This window comes from Nicotiana tomentosiformis, chromosome 12, assembly GCF_000390325.3.
Source record: "Nicotiana tomentosiformis chromosome 12, ASM39032v3, whole genome shotgun sequence".
In the NCBI taxonomy this organism is placed as follows: domain Eukaryota; kingdom Viridiplantae; phylum Streptophyta; class Magnoliopsida; order Solanales; family Solanaceae; genus Nicotiana; species Nicotiana tomentosiformis.
Genome location: NC_090823.1, coordinates 50,229,425 through 50,236,649, shown reverse-complemented (window position 1 = coordinate 50,236,649; position 7,225 = coordinate 50,229,425). Strand labels below are relative to the sequence as shown.

At 39.6% G+C, this 7,225-nt stretch overlaps 1 protein-coding gene across 5 annotated transcripts in view; it reads left to right on the top strand.

The window, feature by feature from the left end:
* LOC104116375 (26S proteasome regulatory subunit 6A homolog) overlaps positions 1–7,225 on the top strand; it is a 53,664-nt gene that overhangs the window by 31,005 nt on the left and 15,434 nt on the right. Inside the window, exons 9-10 of one of the 5 annotated variants that reach the window (XR_011412675.1) lie at positions 1,473–1,690; positions 3,999–4,355. The exons of 3 other annotated variants lie outside the window; for them this stretch is intronic. The gene's annotated coding sequence lies outside the window, so the exon portion shown is untranslated. Of the gene's footprint in view, positions 1–1,472; positions 1,691–3,998; positions 4,356–7,225 lie in introns of those variants that run through there. One more of the 5 variants, XR_004512170.2, reaches the window with a different exon arrangement.

Here is a 7,225-nt window from a genome sequence, read left to right as displayed (position 1 = left end):
TTAAGATTCTAGCACATATTTTGAGCATATTGATTTGAAAGACAAGTTTGTCGTATCTCTAGTCCTCTCAGGATCAACTATTGTGAAGGGTTAAGCTATCAGAATGATAATAATCTTGTAAGTGTTCAACTTCTTTTTCAACCTCGTGGGCTTGCGGCATAGATTCCTTGTGCTAGTTACTGTTAAGAGCATGATGCAACTTCATCTATTTTGAAACCCATATCAGATTCAGGGTGCCATAATATTCTAATTTGAGATAAACCAATTTTCCTTACAATCAAGAAGGCAATTAGTGTCACGTACTTGCCTATTTCTCTTTAAGGCTTACTATTGCCGAACAAGGCACATAGGGAATGAAACAATTGTTACTGTCCTTTTCATAACTCATAGTCTTCCAAGAATAGCTGATGCTAATGTCTTTATCCTCCCGATCATGCCTCCCATATATCACATGTCTAAAATGACTCACTTGTTATACATCTTAGGATCATGTACATGGTTCCCACATTATTAATGTGTACTAGTAACTCTATGCCTCGTTTGTTGAATCGATGATTTCGTCACAATGATTAACCGTGGCAACACTATTGGTGGTCACCTTCATGTCTCTTAGAATATAACCTCTTAAAATGCCCTTCTCAGTACAATGATGGATTCTTAAATAATTCCAGCCCAATCTCGAACCACGTTGTTCCTATTTGTGGTAAATCTATCGAGAGTTGTAGGTTCATATGTGTCAAAGAAGAAGCATCATTCCATGATCGAACATATTGGGTAGGAACTCTATAGTAATATTCATTCTAGCACATCATAGAATAATGGTTGAAGGTTGCCAAGGGTTTAGTTTGGGTGTCCGACATAGAGATTTAGAGCTGAAGAAAGTGAACGGGTTATTCTCAATATTTTCTCCATGAGGATGTTATGTGAATTGCTAATAAAGGTAAAGTATGTGTAGTCACATTAGGCCTTATGAAATTTTGAAGGAAATAGGCCAAACTATGAGTATGATGTTTCCCTATCGTTGTCCTCCATGTATCCGGTGTTTCATGTGTCTATGTCTAAGAAGGTAGTTGGAAATCCTTTGTCTATCGTTCCTGTGGAAGCTAGAGAAGGTGAAGTTAATGGATAATCGGCTTATGAGGGGTATCTATTTTTTATCCTTGTTAGGTAAGTTCAGGAGTTGAGATTGCCTCCATTAATGTGTAATGGCGAATTCTGTGAGTCGAGAAGGTCACCTTGAAGGCCGAAAGTCTTGTGGAAAGAAAATATTTTCGCTTGATTGTATAGAAAAGGGTTGTGATTTGAAAGGTACATTCTATGTGTTATGATTTAAATTTGTGTAGCTCATGTCCAGATATCACTCTTGATAATATAATGCATGTAATGTTGAGATTAGTGCTGTTGATATACATTGTGATGCTTTGTCGAGTTGTGGATGTGTTGATAGGGTGGTTTTGGTGATTCTCTGGCAGGTTGTTAGGCCCAATTGCAGAGGAGACTTTGCCGAAATTTCTGAAAAATTTGGGAGAGTCAAATTTGGGAGCTTAAGATGTTTGGAAGAAGAAACGAGTTATGTTAAGTGTTTGGAGACGGACTCTACTCCTCATTCGAGGACGAATGATCCTAAGCGGGAGAGAATGTAAGGCCCTGGAAAATTTCGCTAAGGAATTTAAGGTTCCGTGGTGCCAAGGTAGGCTAATTTATTGTATTTTCGGACTTTTTGGGTTAAACAATGTGTTGGGGAGTTGAATCGTTTCGACTTCGCGAAGACAGGTCTGCAGCACGCTAGACCGTGCTATATACCTCGCGAAGCCAGGTCTTTAACGCGCTAGACCGTGCTATATACCTCGTGAGGCCAGGTCTGTAGCGCGCTAGACCGTGCTATAGAGCTCGCGAGGCCAGGTCTGTAGCGCGCTAGACCGTGCTATAGAGCTCGGGGCGCAAGGTCTATAGCACGCTAGTCCGTGCTACAGAGCTCGCAAAGCCTGGTCTGTAGCCCGGTCCGAATTTCGGAGGGTCCATTTTTCTATCCTTATAACCCGACCCTATCTCGATAAATAGACATAAGGGACCATTTTTGAAGGGAATATCTGATATTTTTAGAGAGAGGAAGTGCCCTAGAGTGAAAGGAGAAATCCCTAAGTGAATTGTTCATCAAAATCTTGCTCAAGCATTGAAATTCAACAAGAAACTTCACAAGTTCTTCATCTAAGAGATTGGGATTTCTAGGATTTTTGGAACGTTGTAGTAATTTAAGGAAAGCTCAAAGCGAGGTATGTTGGCTAAACTTCTCTCTTAGAATCGAATTCCATAATGTTCCCATTAAGTTTCAAGTATGGTTGGCTCAAGTTCCTTGTTCTCATATTCCGAGTTACTCCCAATGACTTCGATGGTTTCGAGTAAGCAAAGTGTCAAGAGTTATGTATTCAAAACGTATTCCGAAAGTTCCTATCATATTATGTTATCCTTCGGGAATGTGTTCAAGTACGGTTTATGTGTTAAAGCGTTATAACTTCAAATCATATATCAAATTAAAGTCCATTATGCTTGACTTGGAAAGGATACCCAATGCGCCTAAAACTCTTATTGCTCATATATATATACACACACACACACTTAAAGCCTTGATTTCGAATTCTCTCACTGTTGATAATCTATAAAAATGTTTGGAATTGAAATAAGTGAATTGGGGATATAAAGTGTGGTCAACGTGCCAAGAATGAAAGTTATACTTGTGGCTAGTGGTGCCAATGAAATAAGATGATGTGAGAAAGATTATGAAATGAGCTTTGATTTAACTGTTCCAAAATTATTTCAAAAATAGAATTGCCTAAAAGCTTATGTACTTAAGTCATGCCCATATGTGGCTGTTTTAACTAATGCTATGCTTTGTGAGTATTTTCAATGTGTTTTACGTTCTTACATATTCGTGAGTGAAAATTGTGTATTGCCCTTTTTGGAGGAAAATATTTTAAGAATAAATGGTGTGTTACTTATTTATGATTTTAACTTGCACATCGATTGCCAATAATTTTACTCCATTTCTTGGAAAGAAATCTATTGTGCTTAAATTCTTCATTTCTAATGAACTTAAAGTTGTGATTTTCGGAATATTCTATTTGTTAATATTTATGATGATGATCCATGAAAGGAAAGAAATGAAAGCGCGGAATATGAAATACGGCCATTGTGCCATGAATGAAGAATCATATGTATGGCCACTAGAGCTAATGAAATAATGATGTTGTAAGTGGTTGAAAGTGACAATGAGGCTATATCCGGTATGAAATGTTATGAGGTAAATGCATTTGTATTTCTGTTTCCTTTGTATGCAAATCAAAAATATTTTTGGGAGTATCGTTAGTCACCGAGGAAGGGTAGGTTGAAATAACCTAACCCCGAAATTACACGTGCCAGTGTAGGAGTGGGTTGTGATTATTCTCCTTATTTGGGATGAGATTGATGTGACGAAAATACTTCCCCTTAATTGGGATGAGATGATTGATAGAAAAGGATGATGTCGATCCACACAGCATTGTGGTGAGATAGCCTAGCCGATCGGGTCGTGATCGGATGCCATGCCACACACATGGTGGTGTTGTGCTAGAAATTATAATTGAAATGGTGATCGAGATTGTGATTGTGGTGGATGTCTCGGATGAGACGACCTAGCCGATCGGGTCGTGATCGGACTCCGTGCTAAAAGTACGGTGATATTGTGAGCGGTGGTATATCGGTGCTAAAGATCTCCCAACCGAAAATAATATTATCTTCATATTTTGATTATCATCTTCACCATATTACCTTCGTATAATTGAAAATTATTATGTTTTAACTTGGCTTTTGGATATCATTGATTGTTGCTTGTTGTTTCCATGGTTGTCCCTTCCTTATATTGGCATTCTATTTTGAAAGAACAATTAGCTTTACATACTAGTACTATTCCATATATACTAACGTCCCTTTTGCTGGGGGCGCTGCATCTTCAATGGATGCAGGGGGTTCATCAGCGGGCAACTTTGGTCCTCGTTAGCAGTTACTCCCTTTTCAGCTGGTTTTGGTGAGCCCTACTCTATTCCGGGCTTGATGTCATTTGATGTTGTACATTGTGTTTTGAGGTATAGCCGGAGCCTTGTTGCCGACACTTCCATACTACTCTTCTATTATGCTTAGAGGCTCTGTAGACAGGTTGTGGGTGGTGTTTGATGTTGGGAATTAAACTAGATGTGTTGGTATTTTTGAAAACATGTTTTTAATTATATTTATAAACTTGTAATAATTTGGAAATTATAAATGAAGCTGCTAATGGAATTGAAATGGGAGTTGTTAATGAAATATTTTCAGTGTTTGATTAATAGAGTACATCTCCTCTTTATTTATGGATGAGTTTGGGTAGAAGGAAATCTAACAGGCTTGCTAGCCCGGGCTATCTCGGTTGAGCACCGGTCGCGCTCCCCGAGGTCAGGGAGTGACACAAGTCCCTCACCCAAGCATATATATGACCATGTGTCTACGCCCACGGTTAATACCTGACTCTGGAGGGGCGGGTCCTTTCCCAAGCACTAATCTGATCTAAGTCAACAATCAGTATCACTTAGCCCAATATGGGGCCTGGTGTACATCGCCTCAAAACTAATACCTCCTCCCGATGCGAGGCTTGGCATACGCTTCACCTCAAAATCAGTGTCAATTCAGCTCTATGGCCTTAGACCAGTCATCACCCACTCAAGTCTCAAATGTTCACATCTCACAGTATTCATCTCAAACCATGTCACACATATAAGGGCATCAAAAGTATATGAGATAACATGTAAAGAATGCACAGAGACAGAGATATAATAGGCGGATATAATATCATGACTGAGAATATGACTACAATTAAGGCAACAACTCAATATCGCAAGAATAGCCCTATCATGTCTCAAACAGATAAGCACATAGCCTAGATATGATTTCTAGCATGATTAAAAGCTCAAGTAGTAGTACAAGTAGAGAGAACACAGAGATAACTGGACATGATAGCAAAACAAGGCACATAATAGCCTAAGGTCTACCCGGATCATGAATAACCTCTGTGTATGTACATATTCCCATCACCTAGCACGTGCATCATCCCCAACATATCTCAAATATCATATCCAACGAGGAAATTACCCTCAAACCAAGTTTAGAAATGTTACTTACCTCAAAGTGCATGAATTAATACTCCAAAAAGCCCTTCCCACTCGAATCGACCTCCAAACGTCTCGAATCAAGCCAAAAACAACTCAATAACATCAAACAAGGCCAAATAAATTGGTTCAAAGTAATAAAGCTCCAATCTTTATCAATTTGCTAAAAGTCACCCCGAGTTCGCTTTTCGAAACCTGGCAAAAGTCACAAATCCTAACTACCTATTCGAATACGAGTCCAAACATACAAGTTTCATCCAAATTTAACTTCGAATCGGCATTCAAATCTCCATTTTTCACTCTCCAAAATCATAGTCAAAATCCCCAATTGTCTCCTTCAAATCCCATCATCTATATGTAGTAATCTATGGGTAAATAAGATATAATATTAAATCAAGTAAACATCACGTATCCTCTTGTCTTGTGTGAAAATCCCCTTCAGCAATTGCCTCTCTCCAAGTCTAGGGCTCAAAATATAAAATAATAGATCTAAATCCCGAAATACAACTCTTTAAAAAATCTACCTAGCGATACCCTTTGCGAATGCGGCCATTGCCTCGCGTGCATGAAACAAAACAGCCCCTCTACCAATTAACACTTCGTGAATGCGGACCCCAGCCCGCGAACATGAAGAACAAGGTCCCACTGGCCTATGCAAACGCGGTCGCCTTCCTGCGAACACGAAGACCAAATGCCTGGCCAACCCCCAGCCTGCCTTCCTTCTACGCGAATGCCATGCCATGGTTGCAAACGTGAAGGCTACTGCTTACAAATCTCCACGAATGCGACACGCCAATCGCGAATGCGAAGAGCAAATTGCCACTTCACCCCAAATAAGCCTTCATGATCGCGAGACCTGCTCTGGGATCGCGAAGCACACCAGAAATGAGTAGTTCTTCAGCAGTTCAACCAAGATCATATGATTTGAAATCCATCTGAAACACTCTCGAGCCCCTATGAACCCCGTCAAAACACACCAACCATTCCCAAACAATAACATGGACCTGCTCGAGGTCTCAAATCACACATAAATATCAAAACTACAAATCACACCTCAATTCAAGCTTAATGAACTGATCAACTTCCAACATTCAAAACTCATGCCGAACCATGTCTAACCAACTCAGAATGACTCGAAATTTTGCGCAAAAGTCCCAAATGATATAATGAACCAATTCCAACTTTCGGAATAACAATCCAACCCTAATAGCCTCAAAGTAACTCTCGGTCAAACCTATGAATCTTCCCAATTTCCAACCTTTGCCAATTAGAACCAAATCAACCTAGGAACCTCCAAATCCAATTCCAACATACGCCTAAATCCAAAATCACCATACGAACCTATTGGAACCATCAAATAATCAATCCAAGGTCATTTATACAAAAGTTAAACCTCGGTTAATTCTTATAACTTAAGCTTCCAACCATGAAACTAAGTGTTCCAATTCACACTAAAATATTCCCGAAACCAAACCAACCATCCCCGCAAGTCAAATATAAACAAAACACATATAAAAGAAGCATCAAATAGGGAAATAAAGCTCAAATATATAGAACGACCAGCCGAGTCGTTACAGCTCTAAAGGCCCTAGTAAAGAATCGGAAAGTGCAAATGCTAGTACCGGTGTAGAAGCTCCCGAAGCCCCTGGTCAACAACCAGGTTCTTCTGCTGAGTGCGTAGAGGCTGAAGGAGAGAATACTAAGGAAGTTCATATAGCAGAGACTATAGGTGAGGATGTTGGGAAATATGTTGAAGAGTTCCAAGAACCTGAATCTTTGCACTCTAACAAAGATAATCCTCTTCACTGGGGATACAATTTATTGACATTAAGGAGGAAACCACAGGGGAGAAGGAGGGAGAGATTAAAGTAAACCGGACATAGAGTAGTGACAATGATGATGTAGTCTTGGATGAGAGAATTGTTCATTTAAAGCAAAAGGGTGTGAGTGATGGAGGGAAACCATCAAGGAGGATTAAACATGTAGCAACGAAGACAGTCAAAAAGGGTAGGAGTCCAAACATTAGGATAAGAAGTAAGGCTGCTCTTGAAAAA